Raw genomic sequence first — 23713 nt, 5'->3', positions numbered from 1 at the left:
CAAATCTTTTTCATAGCTAGAGGCATTTTCGTCCAAGTCTATTTTTTCTTTATTCTTCCTATTCTTTCTTCATTTCCAATTCCTAATTCTTCTTAAGTTTTCGATGAATTAAGACAGAGGTTTGATTTCCTAAAAGAGGGCATTGCATTTTCCTTGTAGATACGAAGGTGTCGCTCGTGTCGATTGTCCGCTTGCTCAAAAGAGTTCGATGAAACTCCACAATAAATGGCGAAAATGGCGAAAGTGGCTTGTGATGATTATTGATATTTATTTTTACATTTTCAATATGCAATATGTTATATAAGACAATCAATATGAATTAATTTTCTATTAATTCAAAATGTAGGATGAAATTTTATAAAGTAACTACGTAATTATTTGACTTAAATGACAAAAATTGTTAAGAGTAATTGTTCTAGATAACAGAAATTTTGTATATTTATTAAACGCGTTTTTATTCCGGGAGTAGAAATTTTGGGCAATTATCAAACACGTTCTGATTCTCTAAAACTCATTGAACAGAATCAGAGAAAGTCATTTTAATCAGAATCACTTTTTCAGATCAGAATAGTTGCCGTGCAGGCCTTTATCCTCCAAGACAAAGAATGACAATTATTAAGCCGTTCAGCAAGAAATTCTCATATAGTTGCAATCGGATGATGTAACATCTAAACAGCAGAATAACTGTATCAGCTAGCCGAGCAACGAGCATCAACCATACAATAGAGGAAACTTCAACCACCTCAAGAAACAGTCGGCTATCTCATCAACTGTTCTCTTAAGACATGTATTCTGACAAACCGGCCAGACTTGAGCGTGGATAACGAAGTTTTATTTAGAAAGTTGTGTCCCCAAAATACAATTGCTTAAATGAATAGCGCATCCATCTTGCCAGGCTCGCAATGCAATTTAATGTGAGTCTCAGTCATATTTCTTTCATCAGCTACTTAAGCAAGCCTTTTTGTAAATGCATCATAAATCACGGGTCTTAAGGAAAACTACTTTCCAAGTAGTTCATTATTCAGAATGTATATTCTAAACCCCTAACAATTGCTCCGCAGCAGATTCCGGCATTGAAAAGAAGCAGCAAAGTCGAGTGGATTTTACCTTTTCACTTTCATGGGTTAAGATGGGGGCAGTGAGGGTTTTAGGAGGGGAAGAGACATTTGATGAGAATTGAACAGAGGAGTTGCAACTTTCACTACTCTGTCATCGTCTTTACCATAGAGTTATGGCCAATAAATGGAAAAAGCATAGAACTTAAAAAAATGCTGGCGCTCAACGAAAAATATGTACCTAGTAAATTCAATGCCAACAAAAAGGTGAGCGGCAGGATTTCCATCAAATATCCATGGACATCCTCAAACACCTCATTGTCCTCGTTGTCATGAGCCTCTCCAGCACCAAAATCATCAGATAACCGTCCCAAATACTCTATATGAACCTGTGGACAATCCATGCTTCCATTATTCAAACAGAAAGTGACACAGGTTTTCATTTAAGGGGGAAGGGGGGCGACCTTGAATTAACTCTTTCATTTTCAAAGAACTTTTCAACACAGTTCTCCAAGTGTATGCCAACCCTAGGTTCTGTAAAGCATGACACCCATAGGTACTGGAAGAAGTATGGAAATGAAGAGCACTTTCTGTCTAGCAGATGGTATGATACGGTTTTGCTTCTGTAAATCATTTGGTTGAGGCAAGATAATGACTTGTATGCTAAACGCCGAGGTAAAATGATCATATTTTGTGGAAAAACACGATTGTCCTTAAAAATTATCGAAATATATTTGAATGGTGGTTTTTGAGTTGTCTATGCTTATAGACAATTGAAGGAGGTTTTTGAGTTGCCTATACTTGCAGAGAAATCAAAATACAACCAAGAAAGACTTGATATTACTTAATATCAAACTCAAACCTCTTACCTCACTCGGCTAGATCGCTATGGATTAGATTAGGAAGACATTACTAACCATCAATTCCTAACATGTGCAAGAAGTATCGCATTATATAGTACATATGAGTCCATTGAGAACCTGTTTTCTTAAACCATTACCACTCAAATCACGTTTCATGATTTGAGGGTAGTTGAACACAACAGTTTGCTGAATATGAAATCACTTTGATGGTGGTGTCTTTAAGGAAATCAAAAGTCAAGAGTGCTTGCTATATGGGGAAAAACTGTTAAAACCAGAGAAAACTTTAAAATAAATCACATCAGAAGATATACTACATCTAGTTTATTATATTGGACGCACTATACTTGTGTCTAGGACACTACCGCAAACTCTAAGGGTTTAACAATCTTTAGATCTTAATTCAAAATGGATATTTTGATTTTTTTGGCCAAATGTCGTGAATTTTCGGCACTTATAAGATACAATGCAGCAAAATCAGCTCTAGAATTTTCAACACTAGGTTAACAGCTTTAACAAGCAAACTTAAATTGCACCTTGTCATTTGAAGGTGTCGGCTGTATTAGCCTCTCAACAACTCGGAATGCAATGATATGAAGTGGCAAAAGGATCAAAACCTGAAAAGCATTATGAAAATAAGCAAATCAACTAAGTTAAAAACCCAACATAAGGACAAAGCTAATGTGCGAGTGGATAACAAAGTTTTGTCTTCTTAAAGGCAAAGAAAACAAAGTTGTACTCACTAAAAGCTCACCAGAACCAACACAGAAAGGAAAAAGAACAAACTAATCATTTATTCAAAGGACAAAGAGACACACATAAAGAGCTCTGTACAATGCCACGGTGTGATCTCTCTCACAGGAGCCTCCAAGATCGATCAGAAATAGAAGGTACATTTCTATGATAGGTCCACAAATCGTCCAAATTCATGGGGACAGCTCTTTCAGGGCAAAACTTACATTACATATGCTAGACACTGCACAGAGAGAGAGAGAGAGAGAGAGAGAGAAGAGACAGAGAGAGAGAGAGAGAGAGAGAGAGAGAGAGAGAGACAGAGAGAGAGAGAGAGAGAGAAGCTAGATAGACAGAGACAGAGAGAGAGAGACCCAGAAATCCTAATGCATGTAGGATAGTATGATTTACGCTTTATGAGCAAGTCTTAGCAAGAGGCGGGGGAACACCCAACCCAAGTTGATTCCCTGAAAGCATCTGTGTCCAACACATTGGCCTATTATGCCAAGATTAAGTATAAATATCCTAAATTTCCTCCTTAGTACAATGAACCTTCTAAACTAGTCTAAAGGCCCAAATCCACAATAAACCATCAATTTTGAAGTGCCATCTTGCAAAAAGCCTAAGTAGAAGTCCTTACTAGTAAACTCGCAATACAGAGCATTATTACTAGGAGCTACGACTAAATACGGTCAAAGTGACTTTTAATCATATCACAGAAAAGCCATGCCCAAATAAAATGAAATAAGAACATGCTAAGCAGAAGTGACATTTGTCAAGATACCTTGGTACAGAATTTTCGGCGAAGCATGAAAGACAAGTTAAAAGCGAGTTCACAAGTCATGCTGGTAAATAAAAAATCTAGCAGACATTACATCCACAATGCCATTTTGTGACAGCTCAAAAGCCCTGGCAAAGTGCGATTCATTGACGATTGCTACAAGTGAGAACTTATGCAAGGACACCAGGGCCACTACGTGCTGCTACTTCTACTTTTCAAATTGGAATATTTCAACTCTGTTTATGGGGCTTTCAAATACTATGCTCCTAAAGCATAAAAAAATGTACTGATATCTGTCGGAGTGATTAAATATTAAATCACATCTTCATCTAACAATTTAAGCATGATAGAGTGATTAAAAATATTAAACCATGCCTTCATCAAATAGTTTAAGCTTTTAAAACAGTTGGTAGTGGTCCCCCAAAATCTCACATGATATCGTAACAGGAGATTCCGAGTTCAAATCTTTCCAGGCCCTATTTACTTCTTTGATTAAATATGATAAATTAATTAAAATTACTAAATCACATTTTTTTCTAATAGCTTAAGTTTTTAGAACGGTTGACAGGGTTTACCTCTTTCGAAAACCATCCCGACCAAATCCACTAAGAGATTTAGAAGCATCATACTCGTTTTCTTCACTATCATCGTTACCTTCTTCTTCTTCTCTCTATCTGTTGACAGGAAATTTCCAGCACCAAAATGTCTATTAGTATCCAAGAATGACAGCTAGACTACGTACTTCAAATGCTATAAACCAACCAAAAGTACACTTATATGGATGTGAACTTTTTGAGTCGTGGGAAAGCATGAAATACATTTTGCTTTATAAGTAATGTGTTATTATAGGTCAAAATTCGAAAAATAAGGTGTCCTCCATCCTATCTTTTTTTTAGACTCGTTTAAAACACACGCTTTCTTTGAAGTCATTGCCGAAGTGACCTCTATACTCTTTTTCGCTGTTCCAATATTTTCACCGGAAAGGCAAGATGTTGTGCAGTAAACTCTAATGGAATTCGTTTAACATTGCATGAGTGGCAGCAACATTAATCCACAAAAAGCCTCACATAAGGATATCTTGCCCAGATATAATCACCCTTGTACACTATGATATGAAAGTACGACTAGTAATATTGCCTAATGCCCTTAGCAAAAATGTGGTTAAAACATCTATCTTGCAATTGACTTCCACCGAAGGCAAGAAGGGAGGAAGGGAGAATAGTAACGTTAACTTCTTCTATAGCATCAGAAAAATATTTGCAGCCAGACCCCAGAGTCCCAAACAAATTGTCGTATGCAGAAGGCTTTTTATAAGCTGCATCATCGTTATCCACTTAACTGAGTTCTGCGGCAAGTGATAGCATTATAAAATTATTTTATGGAAAAATTTTCAATTCATTTAAAACCATTTAACTTCAATTTTATACTGCAGGATCAACTAATTGATCTCAAGAATGCTGCTTCAAAATCTCATGTCAAGCATTATAATTCAGACAGAATCATCAAGTAAGAGATATCCTAATAAACTTCATTTCTACGACTAAAATCTCACCTGAAGCGTGATAATTCCTACTAAGGCTTCATGAGATGACCATGGAGGAGTGCCGTAGACATCTAAACAGGTCCTTGAAATTACTGGATGAATAATGTCAGAGAAGAAAAGAACAGTAGTTGACTGAAATCAAGAAGCACATTATATGACAAATAGTTTGATAATGAACACTTCCAAAGATGTTTATTGTGAGAATCTCAAAGAAGAAAAGTAGTTTCTTCTATTTTTTATTTTTTTTTTTGATGATTGTTACAGCACATTACATATAAATCAAGTCTAGGACAGCTAAACAATAGAGAGAAAATAAAAACAGAAAAGGACAAGATTTCCTACTTCCTAATTATGATAATCTACCTCCTAATTTTGGGCATTCAGAAATAAAAGTAAATGGAAACAAATTAATATCATATCCCAAGATTTTCTCCTGATTCCCCGAGATCTTCTTCCGATTGTTCAACACCTCCCTCCCCTCAAGTTGGTGCGTAAATATCTATCATGCCCAACTTGCTGATAAGAAACTCGAAGTTAGGCCTAAACAATCCCTTCATAGGTATGTCAGCTATTTGTTGTGTTGTTGGCACAAATGGCATACAAATAGCTCCTGCATCAATCTTCTTCTTGATAAAGTGTCTGTCGATCTCAACATGCTTAGTTCTATCATGTTGCCTTGGATTATGTGCAATGTTGATTGCAGTCATGTAGTCACATTACAACTTTATAGGCATTTTCACTGGCACTCGAAGTTCTTTTAGTACTCGTGTTAGCCACAACATCTCACAGACTCCATGGGCTATTGCTCATTATTCCGCTTCTGCACTACTTTGTGCCACTACATTCCGCTTCTTACTTCGCTAAGTAACCAAGTTCCCCCAGACTTGTGTATAATATCTTGAGTCGACCTTACGTCGCTAATTGACCTTGCCTAGTCTGCATCCATGTATGCTTCAATTTCCTAGTGAGTAGACTTTTTTAATAGTAGAACTTTTCCAGGTGTGCTCTTTAGGTATCTCGGGATCCTATATACAACCTCAAGATGTTTTTCATAGGAAGAATGCATAAATTGGGGGAAAAGTACACTAGAGGTGCTATAACTTTTGTATGGCGTTCACTTGAGTGCTATAACTTTCAAAATATTGACTTAAGTACTATAACTTTCAAAAATCATTCACTTGAGTGCCATGTTGACGTGGATGCTGGAAAATCTGATGTGGCGGTTGAAAGGCTGACGTGACAAGCTGGAAAGGCGACGTGGCTCGCCGGAAAGATGACATGGCATGCGGGAAAAGTTACTCTAGAACTCAAGTGAGCGATTTTTTAAAGTTATAGCACTTAAGTGAACATTTTGAAAGTTATGGCACTCAAGTGAACGCCGTACATAAGTTATGGCACTCATGGTGTACTTATCCCCATAAATTGGCTTATCATACTCACAGCAAAGGTAATATTTGGCCGAGTATGCGATGAATATATTAGTTTTCATACGAGCTTCCGGTATCTCGATGTATCAACAGGAACATCATCTTTGTCATCTCCAAGTTTTTGATTAGGATTTATTGGAGTTTCTACCGGTCTACAACCACTCATTCCAGTCTCCTTTAGAAGATCTAGGACATATTTCCTTTGTGAAACTACTATTCCCTTTTTTGACAGAGCCACCTCCATTCCAAGGAAATACATTAGAGTTCCCATGCCCTTGATCTCAAATTCAGAAGCTAAACATTCTTTCAACCTGTTCATCTCGGTAATATCGTTCCTAATGAGAATGATGTCGTCCACATACACTATCATAATTGCAATCTTCCCATCACGAGAATGCTTTACAAACATGGTATGATTAGCTTATCCTTCAACATACCCTTGTTTCTTTACGGACTGAGTGAACTTCTCAAACTAAGCCCTCGGTGACTGTTTTAGTTCATATAGTGACTTCTTCAATCTATAAACCTTCAATCCAAACCTTCTATCAAAGCCCGGGGGAAAATCCATGTAAACTTCTTCCTCCAAATCTCCATTCAGAAATGTATTCTTCACATCTAGTTGCTGCAATAGCCAGTCAAGGTTGGTTGCAAGTGTTAAGAGTACTCTAACATTATTTAATTTTCCAACTGGAGCAAAGGTCTCAAAGTAATCAATTCCATAAGTCCGGGTGAATCCTTTGGAAACCAACTGAGCTTTATACCTTCCATGGGAACCATCAACTCTATGCTTGGTTGTGAATACCCACTTGCATCCAACTATAGACTTTCTCTTGGGTAGACCCACCATATCCCACGTTCCATTTTTTATAGAGCTTTCATCTTCTCAATAATTGCTTCCTTCCACTCAAGAACTTCTAGAGCATCTTGCACAGTTTTTGGAATCTCTACACAAGACAAAGTTGAGGTAAAAGCATGAAAATTGGGTGAGAGGTTTTTGTAAGACACATAATGAGACATACAATGTTTGGTATAAGACCTAACTCCTTTTTGGATAGCAATAGGTTTGACAAGTTCATCCGTAGACTCATTTTATTGGCTGAGATCGGGTTGGATAGATTAAGTTGAAATATTACCCGATGATTATATGAAGTTTTGGTCATGCCCTAGCTTGGACTCATGGCACCTTGAGGAAGTAGAAGACTCATTTCTTTGAGTTTTATTTCTTCTCGAGTAGACTTGAGAACAGGATGGGACCTCACTATTGTTGATACTAGTTCGCAGCATTATGCTCACAAGTAGAATGAGATGCCAAAATAGGTGGACCCAACTTTTCATTATTTAAAAAATATGGTTCAAAATCAGGTATAAGAGTTACTGGAGTAGGATTTTCAGGAAGAGGATTAGGATTTTCAGGTTCTACAAGTCGAAAAGACTTTATGATGGGGTTGTGCGAATCTGCACTTTCTTTCTCCCACGAAGATGAGCTCCAAAAAAAGGAGCTAATTCAAAAAAGGTGACATCCATGGTGACAAACTTTTTTTTTTTATAATCAGATCAAAGCATTTATACCCTTTTTGGTTAGGTGCATAACCAACAAACACACATTGTTTTGCTCTAGGATCAAGTTTCCCCCAATTTCTAGCATAGATGTGAACAAAGGAGGTACAACCAAGTAGTTTTAAGGATAAGGTTGAAGTAAGTCCAGAGGTAGGATAGGTCTTCTGAAGGACTCTCGGGGGTGTTTGAAATTCTAACAAGGCATCCTATTGATAAGATATGTGTAAGAAGAGTTTCACCCCTTATGGTATGTGGGAGCTTTAGATGTGAAGAGTAGAGCTCTATTTACTTCTAAAAGGTGCTTATTCTTCCACTTTGCCACCCCATTTTGTTGAGGGATGTCGGGGCAAGAACTTTGATGTACAATTCCCTTTTCCAAGAAAAGTTGTCCCAAAATTTTATTGAAATATTCTTTCCCATTGTCACTCCTAAACATCTGGATTTACACTTGAAATTGAGTTTGTATCATGGTGTAAAAACTTTTAAAAACAGTCTTTACCTCAGATTTCTCTTTTAACAAGTACACCCAACTCACCCTCGTATGATCATCAATAAATGTAACAAACCATTTCTTTCCCGAGGGCGTAGAAATTCTAGATGGGCCCAAAACAACACTATGCATCAACAAGAATGGTTTTGACAGCCTGTAGGTTTGCTAGGGAAAATTGGTTCGACGATGTTTGGCTAATTCACAAAATTCAAATTGAAATGAAGATGGACTGTGTTCAAAAATAACTTTGGGAACAAGATCTTTAAATATTGAAAAATTCGGATGACCTAGCCTATAATGCTATAACATAATATCATCATCCTTACAAATGGTAACATATTCGAAATAGCTACTCTAAACTTGTCTACTTGAGCTTGTTCCATCTTCAAAGAAATAAAGTCCTCAACTCTCCCTAGCACTACCAATAGTCCTCTCCAAGGTCAAGTCCTGAAACTCACAATGAGATGAGAAAAAATTAGATTGACACTTTTGATCAAAGGTTATTTTACTAATGGACAACAAGTTATAAGATAGCTTTGAGACATGAAGAACATTATGAAGTGAGAGAGCAGGTGAGAGCTTGATGGATCCTAATCCAACTATAGCCGAAAGAGAACCATCTGCAATTGTGATTTTTTTTTATTTCGTGCACACGGGTTATAGGTGGAAGAGTTTTGAACAGCCTGTCATATGATTGGCTGCCCCTAAATCCAGAATCCATGAAGTATTTTGGTATGGATTTTCTATGAGGAAAGCGGTAGGAAAATAATAACCTTTATGGGCTAAAGAACAAGATGGATTTAAAGAAGGTTGTAGAGGTTGAAGGAGTTTATATAGGTGGTTTGGCTATTCCTTTGCAAATGGAACCAAATCTAACTTGATTTGCTCTTTCTCATTTGTTGTTTGAAACGCACGACCATCACTCTTGCTCCTTCTCTTCTAGCCTTCTCTATGCCAATTCCATGATTTACCATAAATTTTCTTGCATGTTTCTTTGGTATGCCATGGTTTCTTGCAATGTTCATACCATGGTTTCTTCCTTCTATCTTCTTCAAAATCAAGCCCCGACCTACGGTCCAGAATTCCCAAATATAGAAGTCACATTTATTTCCGAATCATGTAGCATGATTTGCCTCTATGAGATTCCTCCTTTCTAATTTTAGAGAAATTCTCACAGATGGATAGCAGAGGTTTTTGATCAAGGATTTTGCCTCTCGATCATCCAAGCTTCAATTAAGGCCAGCTAAAAACATGTATACTCTATCATCTCTTCTCTCTTCATTTATCTCTTGCAATCAGCCGGACTTTCCCACGTATCATCATAACATTGATCCAATTCCTACCACAAAGTCATCATTTCATTGTGTTAGAGATATAAAAAAGGTAGAATAGTCTTTGGATTATCTAGGGTTTGTTATGTATATATATATATATACATATATATATATACATATATATATAGTTTTATCAATAATAAAAATTATGACATTCTCACTTTACATGGTATCAAAGCTAAAACCCTAGCATAGCTACACACCCTCTCACCACTATCGATCATAGTCAACCACCATTAACTACTGTCGTCGTCAACAAGTCGTCGGAACCCTCGGAACCTCCGGAATCTCGTCATAACATCTAGATCCGGTGTCACACAGACCTAGCAAGTTGGTTCGACGTCATCTAGACTTATAGGGGCATCGACTAGCATTGACCGAGCGACAAGGCTTGTTCTGGCCCCGGCAAGGCCTGTGCTGGCGCTAGCGACCTCAGATTTGACATCACCTAGCTACGTAGATGCGTTGACCAGCCTTGCTTAGGACGGAAACGCTTGTTCTAGCGTTGCTTAGTGTCCCATAGGCTAGCGAGCCATGTTTTGATGATTGTCCAGCATCCACGGGGTCGTTTCTCATGTTTTTGGTGATTGCCCTCCCTAGTAGTCGCTAGTTGAGGTGAGATGGACGATTGCTAGATGGGTGGTCACTAGATGTGAGGTGATGAGTGTTCTATGATGTACTAATGGGTTCTATGATGCGCAATCTGTTTTGTGATGTATGACCCCCTCCCTTTTGTGCTCTGTGATGCGCAACCCTCGCTAGTGATTACTAAATTAGCTGTTTTTGTTCTTGTACAAAGGATTTTGTTTGATGAGTGAATTTGCTGAGTGAAGTTGGTGTTGCTGAGTTGATTTGGTGTTGGTTGTGGTGAACTTTCTTGCTGGTTTTGGCTAATTTGGTTCTGATTGTGATATTTTGGGGTATTTTGTGGAGTAATACACATATGATTAGGTGAACTTTTTTTTTTATTTATGGAATTTGTGGATTGTGGCTTCTCTGATTGTGATACTTTGTGAAATTTGCTGATTTCGTGATTGAGTTATTGGAGTTGATTTAAAGTGGTCATCAATTACACTGGTTGATCTTGAGAAGAGTAGTACCGTGACCATTAAGGTAATTTCCTCTTTATCTTCTCGAATTACTGATAATAAGCTTGCGGATATTACCAATTTTCAACAATAGAAGAAGATTGTTAAATTCGTTTTGACTTATAGAAATCAGCATATATAGTTGCTGGACTTAAACCTGCTAATGATGTAGATTGGGATGTTACTAATGCACATCTTATGGGTCAACTTTTGAACTCTATGGAGAGTAATATTGTAGACTAGATAACTCATATTGATACAGTCAAGGAATTGTGGGAGTATTTAGATGTATTGTATTCTGGCCAAAATAATATTTCTAGGATATATGAAATATCACGGTAGTTTCAACGATCCGAGAGTAAGGGGTATTCCATTGATTAATACTTTGATGATTTTAATAGAATGTATGAAGAGTTGAATGCTCTTCTTCCTATTTCTTCTAATGCTCAACATATGCGACTTCAAATAGAATAGTTGGCTGTAATAAATTTTCTAGGAGGTCTTAATCCGGCCTATGATGCTATTAGGTCATAGATTCTTGGAGGAGAGACTATTCCATCACCTAGGGATACATATGCCCGAGTTCTTCGAGTATCCCATGGTTCTACTCAGAGCACTACAATTGTGGTTGATAGTTTAGCTCTTGTCTCTCAATATCGAACTGGTGGAGGTAGGGGTGATGAAAGAAATCGTGGAGGATATAATGATTGTTGTGGCCGTGGTAGTCGAAGCACGGGAATAGGAAGAGGCCAAAGACAAAGATAACTTTATCGACAATCTCAAACTTCTAATAAGAGCTCGGGGGCTATTTGGACTTGTCATTACTATGGAAAACCTGGTCATATTATGAAATTTTGCTACAAGTTACATGGTAGACTATGACAACAATAACAGTTCGTAAATGTTGCATCTGGCACTAACTCTTTATCCCTACCACAATCCTCTCAAAGGAATGTAGTGGTTATGTACGATGAGGAATTTGCACGGTACAACTAGTATCAAATTTCACGGACTACTTCTTCTTTCGTTGCTACTCTGGTCTAGACAGGTAATGCTATTGCATGCATTTCAATTAGTTCTTGCCCTTGGGTCATTGATTCAGGGGCATTCGATCATATGTCAGGTCTTTCTAGTATATTTTCCTCTTTTACTTCATCATCATCCGTTGTAACTTTAATTAATGGTTCATCTTCTCAAGTTAAGGGAATTGGTATAGTTCATCGGACCCCTTCTTTATCATTATCCTCGGTACTTTACGTTCTAGAATTTCCTTTCAATCTCATGTCGGTTAGTAAATTAACTAAACACTTTCGGTGTTCAGTGACTGTTTACACCGATTCTTGTATTTTTCAGGATCTAGCTATGAAGAAGACGATTAGCATAGGATGAGAGACGGTGGGAGGGGGTGCATGTGTCATGCCTCGACTCTCCTCGAGGATGCGGCATCCCTACCAAATCGCCTGAGTTCATAATGGATAATATCCTAGGTATGCTATCGACCCATGATAGTATAATTTGCATACGGAAACGTATAAACTCTCAGACAAGTAAAACAGTAGGGATAGTTAAATACAAACATCCCATAATAGTAGGATATTAAAAATACATAAACATCAATATAATACTAAAATTAGGTCATAGTCAACCCTACAGAGCCCTAGTCAAATATAGCTCCACACTTGGGGGTGGCTCATTGAGGCCATCAAAAAGGAGCCAAAAGGTCCGATAGAGTTAGTCGTTCATCTACTCCAAAAAAAATACAGCTTCAAAAACTACGAACTCCAATAATCGGCCTGAGGGGTCACGGTCAAAAGAAACTTCAACTATGTCATCGTCGGTCGGGTTGGGTTTAGGATCGGGATCCACTAACTCGCTATCGGAGCTACCCACGAAGCTAGAGAGATCCCAACACAGGCCAAAAACGCGATCGCCGTCATGAAGAACCCATGCTTTAAAGGGATGAGGTACCAAATCCTCCATTCCTTCCTCCACGTAGACGGTCGTGATGCGTTCTTCCCAAACGTTATTTGTGCCAGGTATCGGGTGGCGGTTAACTTGAATTCCGGTGTGAGATGGAACCTCAAACCTAACCGGACGTGGTTGATTTGACATCTTTACCTTGAACCTGAAATGTAGGAACCACGAAGGGGTGAGATATAATCTCGGTGAGTCAATGCCTAAGCCTGGCTAAGGCGTTGATTCGTCCAGAGTGTCCTATCAATCAATCACTTATCACAAAACAAATATATATCGGCTACGGGTAACTTACCCTTCGGGGTGCCACACATAATGCAACATAAATGTGGTATATAGTCGTGTCAATTCAAATCGACCATCAAGGTAATCAAATAACCACAGGGCATATTAGCACCGGTCAGAACTTGGACACCACACGAAGTCCATTGATTAACAATGGTTCGTGTGATTGATACGATTAGATCCATGCAACACAATACTGGGGTTTATTAATACGATCCACGCAGCATAATGTTGTAGCCGTCATCCGGTTAACCAGGTATCGTCCCATTTCCTCTCGGTGACGGCAACTACAAGTGATAAACCCAATACCTCAAGTAGGCATTCCCTAAGGAGCATTGGCTCATCACAAGCTGCTATCGGCATTCGACGATCCATGACGCAACATAGAAGGTCGGGTAGGCGATGAGTTGTGTGGTTCACACTATTGGTGTAATACGAACTTGTCGGGCTACGCATCATCGTTCCATTATGTGATCAATCAACTTACCCAACAATTTATTCATTCTTATCTTTGAATTTGTTCAGATGTTCACACATTCGTGCTCGTAGACCGGGCCCTCGGCCACTTTCATGCTAAAACATGCATCTTGCGTCATTCGAGATCATGTGAATGCATACTAGCAATCACTAGACATAGCAAGAATGTATAGGGCCAATAAACCCAAAACGATCATTCAACCGATCCTCAATCCATCAAATCACATAATTGCATAATTGAGACAATCAAGCGAACAACACGAATAGCCAATTCCATAGCCAACATAAGCACTTTGAGGACCATCTTCGTTCCTATAAAATCCCAAACTTAGGCAATCGAGTCTTAAGCAATCACAATCAACTAACCTCCTCAACTAGGGCCATTTAGCCTAAGTCCAATTTCTAACTTAAACTGATCCTCATCGATCTACCTAAACACCTAAATAATCTAATCACACTAATTCCGAATGCAATTAGTGACTTAACTGGGGATTAGGGGTCAACTCACTGTCAAACAATCTCGGAACGATAACGGTGGTTTGCGGCCACGACAATGATTTTCGGTATCCCTAAGCTCCTTAGCTCGACTAGGTAGCTAGGCACATGTCCAAAGCTCGGTAAAGGTCGCTGAGATCGGCGAAGCAATGTCAAAGCTTTGGTGACTAGTGGCGGTGACAAAAATAAAATTGGCAGCCCAAAACAGGGAAAATCGAGGCTGGAACGGGGTTACCGAGTGGTCCTACGGGGTCTCGAGGGTCCAAGGTGGTCTAGTAGTGGTGTATGGTGGCTGATGGTGGCCGACGGCCTTCTGTGGTGGCTAGAGGAGCTGTCAACAGAAGCCGTAGTAGCAGAATAGAGTCGGCAGTATAGAACATGGCGGGTTTGACTCGGTTATTGTTCCATGGCTATTCTAGCTCCCAGATGTAGCTGGCGGCGTCGGAGGGGGTATGTGGTGGTTGAGACATGTCGAAGGAGCTGGCTGGAGGTTGAGGAAGGTCGGCGCAAGCCGCAACCGCAAGCAACAGCAACCACAACCACCGATCTGACTCGAGTAGGCTGACGGTGGTCTTGGCTGCTTGCATCGGTTTGGAGCTGATCCGGTGGAGATGGTAGGGCTGCGGTGGTCTTTGTCTGCGGGTCGGCCGGGGCTGAGGGCTAGTAGGAGGTCTAAGTCGAAACAAACCGAGAGGGAGAGAGAGAGATCGGTTTGTGGGGGTGGCGTGAATGAAAGAGAGAAGAAAAGGGAGAGGAATAGAGGCGGTGGAGAGGGAGAGGATAAGGAGAGGTGGCCGCCCCTTTTTGACTAGGAGGAGGAATAAGAGATGAGGTGGGTCCCATCTCATTAATGCCTTGTCTTGATATTCATAAAATCCTAGGGGCGTTTTTGTCATTTGCTAAATTATCAAGGGCATTTTGGTCTTTTGGTGCTCCAAGGGTAGTTTGGGGCAATTAGCATTTTTACAGAAGGCATTCTCATCCAAGCTCAATCTAGTTTAGTGAGAACAAAGCTTAAGTTCTAGGAAATCCAGTCCTAAGCCACAACGATCGATTGATCGAACCCTAAACTAATTCGATCAATGATTCGGGGAATTGAGGATTTCCATTGTCTAATGCCAAGGGATTCAATCTCAAGCAACAAAATAGAATTCACAAACAATCCATAAACTAAATTCTATTATCAAAAGAAGGTCGAATATCCAGGGCGTCACGGTATATGCTTGAAGATGCTCGTTCCATTGTTTGGCTCAGTATTGCTTATCTACATCATATTAACTGTCGTTTTGGACATTCTTCACTATAAAGTCTTCAGAAATTGGATTCTAGCTTTCAATCTCTTTCTAGTTTAGAGTGTGAATCATGCCAACTTGGCAAATTGCATCATGTCGCTTACCCGCCTCAAGTCAATAAAAGAGTGGTGTCTTCTTTTTTGATTAGTTCATTCAAATATTTGAGGTCCTTGTCGTTTGGTTCCAATTTGGGTTTTAGATACTTGGTTACTTTTATTGATGATTATTCTAGAGTTACTTGGTTATATTTAATGAAAAGTCACTTAAAATTGTTTTCTATAGTTCAAGCCTTTATTTCTAAAATTTATACTCGGTTTGGTGTGCAAGCCAAAGTTTTGCGTTCTGATAACGCTAAAGAGTACTTTTCTACACCTTTCTCTAACTTTATGACTAGCGTAGTATGATTCATAAATCTTCTTGTCCTAATACACCTCAACAAAATGGTGTAGCCGAAAGGAAAAATAGACATTTATTGGAAGTCACCAGGTCCACGTTATTTGAGATAAAGGTTCCCAAAACCTTTTCATCTAATGTTGTTCTTACTGCATACTATCTTGTTAATCGTATACCTTCTTCTGGTTTACGAGGTGGTATTCCTTTCTCTACTTTGTTTCCTAATTAGCCTTTGTTTGCCTTACCACCCTGTACTTTTGGTTGTGTATGTTTTGTTCATGATCATCGGCCGGGAGTATCAAAACTTGATACCAGAGCCATTAAATGTATGTTTTTGGGCTATTCTCGTACTCAAAAAGGATATTGTTGTTATTCCCTAACATTGAGGAAATACTTTATAATTGTCGATGTTTCATTCTTTGAGTCTACTCCATATCATGAAGTTTCAATCACTGTTTTCAAGATGGATGAAGACTTACATGTGACTATCATTCAATCACCTGCTCTAACTATTTTACCACCAATGTACAGACAGGAATCTCCTCCTCTAAAGGTTTATACCCATCGTTTTCGAGTAGCTATTGATCCCCTCCATCCTCCTCTCGTCACTACCGTATCTTCTTCAACTCCGGATCTACTTTTAGCTGATTCTCGGGTAATATCTGATCTTGATCTTCCTATTGCTCACCACAAAGGTATATGTGCCTACACTCAATACTCTATTGCAAAATTTGTCTCATACACATGTGGGTCTTCTTCTTTTCAATCCTTTTTATCTGTTGTTGATCGGTATCCTGTCCCCAATTCTATAGATGAGGAATTACAAAGCCGTGGTTAGAAGATAGCTATGGAAGAAGAATTAAAGGCGTTACGGGTTAATGAAGCTTTGGACTTGGTACCTCTTCCGTCGAGCAAAACTGCTATTGGTTGTTGATGGGTGTGTGCTGTGAAAGTCAATCTCGATGGTTCTCTTGCTCGCCTAAAAGCGAGACTTGTTGCGAAAGAGTATGCTCGGGTAGATGAGGTTAACCATTTGGACACTTTTTCTCCTGTTGCTAAACTTACATTTGTTCGTATTTTGATCTCTCTTGCTGCCACATATAACTGGTTCTTATTTCAGCTTAATGTAAAGAATGATTTCTTGCATGGTACTCTTGATGAGGAGGTGTATATAGAGCAACCTCTCGTATTTGTTACTCAAGGGGAGTCCGGTCGGTTGGTTTGTAAGTTAAAGAAGTCCTTGTATGGTTTGAAGCGGTCTTCACGAGCATGGTTTGGAAGATTCTCTGAAGTTTTACTCTTATTTGGAATGTCCAAATGTGAAAATGATCATTCTTTCTTTTATAAATAATTACGGAGGGGCAAGCTGTTCTTGATTGTATATGTTGATCATATTATCATCGGAGGAGATGACTCTACTGGTATAGCTAAATTAAAATTCTATCTTCAGCAATAGTTTCAGACGAAAGACTTGGGAAAGTTGAAGTATTTCCTAGGAATTCATGTAACACAATCAAAGAAATGTATTGTCTTGTCACAACGGAAGTATGTGTTGAATTTACTCACCGAGATAGATATGTTAAGGTCAAAGCCTCTTGATTCACACGTGGAACAAGGAGTTAAATTGGTAGCTGATGGAGGAAAAATTCTTGATAATCCCGAAAGATATAGAAAATTGATAGGTAAGCTGAATAATCTCACAGTTACTCGACCAGACATTGTCTTGGTAGTTAGTGTGGTAAGTCAATTTCTATCTTCCCCTCGTACATCTCACTAGGATGCAGTTATTCAAATTTTGAGATATATGAAGAAGGCTTCATGGGAAGGAATTGTTTATATATATCATGGTTATAGTATAGTTGAAGGATTCTCTAATGCTGATTGGGCAAGATCTCCGGATGACAGGAGATCAACTACTGGCTCTTGTGCTTTGGTTGGAGGAAATCTAGTGTCATGGAAGAGTAAGAAACAAAGTATTGTTGCCCGTTCCGGTGCTGAGTCGGGACATAGAGTTATGACACTAGTGACATGTGAATTAATGTGGATTTAGTAGCTCCTGTCCGAATTAAGCTTTAAAACTTCGACTTCTACTTTTCTATGGTGTGATAACAAGGCAGCAATGCATATAGCTTCAAATCATATGTTTCATGAGAAAACAAAACACATTGAGGTCAACTGTCATTTTATTCTATAGAAGCTCCATAGTGGATTAATTCTTCCTAATTTTATTAGGACTGGTAAACAACTTGTAGATATTTTTACTAAACATTTGGGTAATAGGAGAATACAATATATTTATAACAAGCTGGGCTTGATTGATATTTATGCTCCAGCTTGAGAGGGAGTGTTAGAGATATAAAAAGGGTAGAATGGTCTTTGGGTTACTAGGGTTTGTTATGTATATATATTGGGTTTTATCAATAATAAAAATTATGACATTCTCTCTTTACACATTGTAGTAAATGGTGACCTCATTATCTCCTTGCCTTGATTGCCATAGTTTTGTCTTCGGTTCAAAGATCCGGGAAGAGTTCCCCAAATTAGAATATGTCTCTCTCACAACGTCCTACACATCTTTAGCGGTTGGAAGGAATAGGTGCGGTTTTCTAATTGCTAACTCCATAGAATTGATTAGCCATGCAATCACATTGGAGTTCTCGGATCTCCAGGTCTTCCAATACGGATCGCTTTTTTTGGATTCCTTCACCTCGCCCGTCAAGTGGCCGAGCTTCCCTTTGCCATGGACTGCTAGTTTCACCAATTAAGCCAACTCCAAATAATTTTGGCCATTCAATAGATGAATTGTTAATAGCAAGTTGGAGCTTTGGGAGAATTGCCCTCCACTACTGCTCGATTGTCCAGAGAGATAATTGAATATTTCTTTGGCACGACACCCGAATTGGTGTCCTTAAGAGCTTCCGTCATTGCCATTTTCACCGTAGTAGGAGCCGGATTCTAAATTTCAGCTCTAATACCATGTGAGAATTTCAAAGAAGAAAAGTAGTTTCTTTTATTTCTTATTTTCTGATGATTGTTACAGCGAATGTTACATATAAATAAAGTCTAGGATAGTTATACAATAGAGAGAATAAAAACAGAAAAGGAAAAGAGCCTACTTCCTAATTCTGATGATCTACCTCCTAATTTTGACCATTCAGGAATCAAAGTAAATGGAAACAAATTAATATCACATTCCAAGATTTTCTCCTGATTCCCCGAGATCTTCTTCCATTCTTCAACATTTATCCATACATGTAATAGTAATAAAGCCACATTGACATGCCTGCAGCATCAGGAGATATCCTTTGCGAAGTGTGTTCTTCATCCTTATGCTTCTTTCTCACAATACAATCATGTTCACATATCGCAGGGGTCTTGGGTTTCTTAAATCCTGCTTTATCATACAAAGTAAACAGCAATTCGCCTCAGCTTCGTTGCAAAGAACTTGACAAGCCACATATAAGAGAAAAACTGAGAAATATGAATAAAGCAAAACCGAGAGTGATTAAAGTTGTGAGGCCAAATTTAGACAGAAGGGAAAACCGAAAGGAAAATAATGTAATGCAAACAAACTATTGCAATCTATAACTTATTGAAACCTTCTCTTGGATAAGCTGTTCTAGGCAATCAACTTATCTTAAATAATAATTCTAATCAAGACAAAGCATGTTTAGCATGAAAAAAAAATAGCCAGAAAACTGTACCATGCTTATGACGATTTCTCTTGCTCATAGGGATAAGAAAGACGCCTCCAATCACTGATAGATGCATAAAGAGTTCCAGTTGAATTTTACCAACAGTCTAACTACTTTTCAAGAAGACAACAGATTGGTAAAAAATTTGAAATTCCCAATACCACCAATAGCAGCATGAAAGATAAAATACAGTTGCAGCAACGAATATGTGAGAAAACAATTGTTGAATCCCAAGCTTCTGGGTGGACAGGCTAGCAGGAACTTACGCCGAAAGAAATATCATGGACTTCCCAAAGTATGAGGTGAATTAAAAATCAAAGTACCCTCAGCCAAAATGCGCTTATACTTTCCAGTAGGGTGATCTATTTTCCTTGTGTCAAAGAAAAAAAAACCCTTTCGTCAATTTGGCGACCATTGAATCAGATAGATGCTATGAAGCACGGACATGTGGAAACAACCACCGTGTCAGTGTCGAGCACGTTTCGGACCCGGGATCAACACATGTCCGAGACCTAACATGTGATCAACACATAGGGCTCAGCTAGACACGGGAGTCAGAGGGTCTTTGCACTAAAAAAATTAATTTAAACTATACTTCAACTTAGCCAAAAAGCCATAAGAAATAAGTCTCCAAGTCTCACCCTTGGCACCTTTATTTACTTACTTATTTATCTTTTTGGTCGTATCATCCTTGGTACCTTAAAGAGCAATCCTAGTTGTTATCCTAGTTAGTCAGTCAATGTGGGGACTCATTTCTTCAACTTGTAAGCCGTGAGGTCTCATTCTTGGCTTAAAGGGACTTCCTATTTGTCTCTCTTCCTCTCCACCAATGTGGGACTCATGAATCGCTTGTTTGTCTCTCCTTCTCCTCCTTCAATCAAATTCTGTGGGTGCTATTAAATCTGAGCCAAATATCTTGCCCAGTATTGCCTCCATTACTGCTTGGTATAGCAATTCTTCCTTGTTATTCCAAGACTCAAAAGAGTTCTAAAGGCTTGAATAGCATGGATATAGATAGTTTAAAGCCATCGAGCAACTTTAGTGCTGCTAAAACCGAGGGTGATGGTCCCTTGTCTTTTGTGTCACCCAACCCAGGGCGTGTGAAATCTCTCGAGAGACACAAAGCTGAAGATGATGAACTGAAGAATCAACAAAGGGATGTGCCCAGCGTGCGCCCCAGTAAGAGAGGAGAGAGTTCAAGGGTGCTTCTGTGTGATTGAGCCCCTAACTTCGTGAAGAAGGAAGAGAGGAGGAATATAAAGGAAAGAAGACTGGGAGAATAACTTACATACACTTGCTTGTTCGCACAATTGCCACCTATACATACGCTAACTTACAAACAACTAAATAAACAAAAAATAAAAAAGAAAGAAAAATGCTAGAGCTATCAAGACTTGTTTATAAACTTGATTCGCTAAAGTTGTTATTGATTCTTAAATATGACCCCTCTGGGTTGTTCGGAATTAGACACGCCAGTTAGAAAATCAATTTTATAAGCTAATTTAAGCAAATTTAGTGTAAATCTTCACAATATCGATGCGATAATTTGTGTAATAGATCCATGTCGGGTGTCCAGCATAACTCAATACACTGAACTGGCCATTGTAATTTGGGACTTCGTTGAATATTTTGGTTTCATTTAAAGGAATTATTAGAAAATGAATAGACGTTTAATTTCCTATTACATTTGCGACCTTAGTGCTATCATTTTAACATCAATTTGTCCCCTCTAGCCATTTAACCACAAGTCATTTCCATAAGCTCTCCTATTGGATCAAATTAATTTGATTGAAATTATCATAAAAATGATAATTTATCATGTACATATAAAAATATACATTTACTATATAACGTGTCCCAATATATCAGAATTCTCTATTTTTTTTTGGAATGACATGTTGACGTGTCGTGTCGTATCGTGTTGTGTGTCGCATGTCGGTGTCAGTGCTACTTATGATAGATGAAGCAAAATATGATGTTAATGTGTTAGGTCGTTTTACTTCCTTGGTGCTCTAGATTATTCATCCATCGTGATTAGCATAGCCGTAAATTCTGTCATTAGGCTCCAATTGTTCCTAGGAAACGCTTTGTGGAAATGTCTTCTTAACAGTTATTTAGCGCATTCTGCTACCATGAATTATATAATCTTAGGAGTTATTCAGTACATTTGTTAGTACTATAGCCATGGTACTATACAAGCATTGAACTCGGGCCTTTTCAGTTAAGAGTAATGAAGTAAGCAACGCCTTCACTTTCTAAGCTATTACCACATGCTAATTGTCTATCAACAATGCACAACTGCAGGAGAAACCACAATAGAGTTTACGCTGAACAGGAGGAACAATCTTTTAAAGTGCTGAATTTTACAGAAAAGAATCATTATATGGTGCCAAGGGGTGCCTTTCCCGTACAAGTACATCAAAATTCATGTGAACAAGTCCTGATAAATTAAAATACAACCAAACAAAGATGATCGGATATGAATGGAGACCTTTTTGTCAACAAACCTCACACAGCGGCTGCTCCACCTCCCACGCTCGCGACCCCGCCGAGGGCCTCTCTGATTGCACGTCCTCACTCGAGCTCGCGTTGCTATGGGGCCTGGTCTTGGAGACGTGGTTTGGCGTTCAAGAAATGACGGTCGCCGGACGAGAAGAGTCAGAGGACTGCAGAGGTTCGCGAGGTTGCCGACATTGGATAACAAATGCCGCGGGGACGGTGAAGCCGAGCAGGATCCGAATCAGGAGGATTTCTCCTCACACGTAAGGTTTCTGCAGAGAAAACTTCTCGACGAAGATCATCGAGAGCATCTCGCCAGAGGGTCTCCAGCTGACGGTCAAGATCTGCGTGGATGGATTGCGGTCTCCGTCGCTGGCCGTGAATCATTCACTATTGATTCTTGAAAAAAAAAAAAAGACTAAGCTTTTTCCTCTGTTTTTCCTACAATTGATTTTGCCTCAAGGTTACTTACAAAGAATCGGTCCGATAATCGAGCTATGATCAGGGAATCCGGCACAATTTCGGCACCCATACCTCTTCTTCGGTCCACGGATCCGTGGACTCAAGAGCACGCTGTCACTGCATTGCTCAACCTCTCTCTACACGAGCAGAACAAGGTCTTAATCACAAACTCAGGACCAATAAAATCACCGGTCTACATGCTCAGAACCGAAACCTTAAATGACTTTCCAAATATATATTTATCAAACAGTATTATCCCAAGCTTTCTTCCTAAGACACTTTTTAATTATAGTTTACCACACAGGTTTTGCATTTTACCAGATTCCTTCGGGCCAAAGACATTTGCATTTTCTCAACAACTTTCCCCAAAGGCCTTTTCAAACGCAGTCAATGTAGGGCTGTCAAAAGCTCAGGCCAGACATTGGAACTGTTTCAATACGAGCCGGTACCATTAAATTCTAACTCAGCCCGAAACTTAAAAAACCCACCACGCTGGTGAGTATGGACTTGCTCCAGGGCTCAGCTGCACCTTGGAGCAAAGCAAAGCATCTCTCTCCGACAATGGCGATTATACTGCGAAATCGCCTCCTCACCCTGCACCGACCACTCTCCTTCAACCCTCGCTTGGGCCATCTCCCAATGCCACGCTCTTCTCGCTCTCTGCCAAGACCTCTCCTCTCACGCCGCCCACCCGCCAGGGCCCGAGCTTCCATGCCTCCGCTTCCAGAGCTGCGAGCTCGACGGCCTCGGACTCGGCTCGGATCGTGCGGAAAGTCTTCTTCGTCCCGCCCGGGGTCGGTCCGGCCGAGGTCTGCGAAGACATGGTGTTTCCCGATTTGAACATCGTCGTCGGACCCTACACAGGTCACGCCCAGATTAAGGAAGTGGAGCTCGTGAAGAGCAGTGGGAGGGCCAAGGACTGTCCCAAAGATGGGAGGCCCGAGTTTGTGACTCCGGGTTGGTCTAATGTGGGCAAGTCTTCGCTTATCAATGCTCTGGTTCGGAAGAAGGAAGTTGCACTTACGTCCACGAAACCAGGTCTTTTTCCCCCCTCTTTTTATAGTTGTTGTCAAATGATGTTGTTTTGTATGGTTTTACTTTGGTGGCGAGGGATGAGCTGATTGATTGATGTGTTAATTTATGTTGCAGGCACGACTCAGCTTATAAATCACTTCTGGGTGAATAAAAGTTGGTATATCGTGGATTTGCCGGGTCACGGGTGAGCTTTAAGCACCTGTCTTTTGACTTGCTTGAACTTCTTATGTTGTGTGGCA

General features: G+C 39.4%; 1 pseudogene; it reads left to right on the top strand.

The window, feature by feature from the left end:
- Positions 1 to 23000: 23000 nt before the first annotated feature.
- Positions 23001 to 23713, top strand: LOC125316651 (annotated as a pseudogene).

This window comes from Rhodamnia argentea, chromosome 1 (assembly GCF_020921035.1).
Source record: "Rhodamnia argentea isolate NSW1041297 chromosome 1, ASM2092103v1, whole genome shotgun sequence".
Classification (NCBI taxonomy): domain Eukaryota; kingdom Viridiplantae; phylum Streptophyta; class Magnoliopsida; order Myrtales; family Myrtaceae; genus Rhodamnia; species Rhodamnia argentea.
This window is presented reverse-complemented; position numbering and strand designations above follow the sequence as displayed.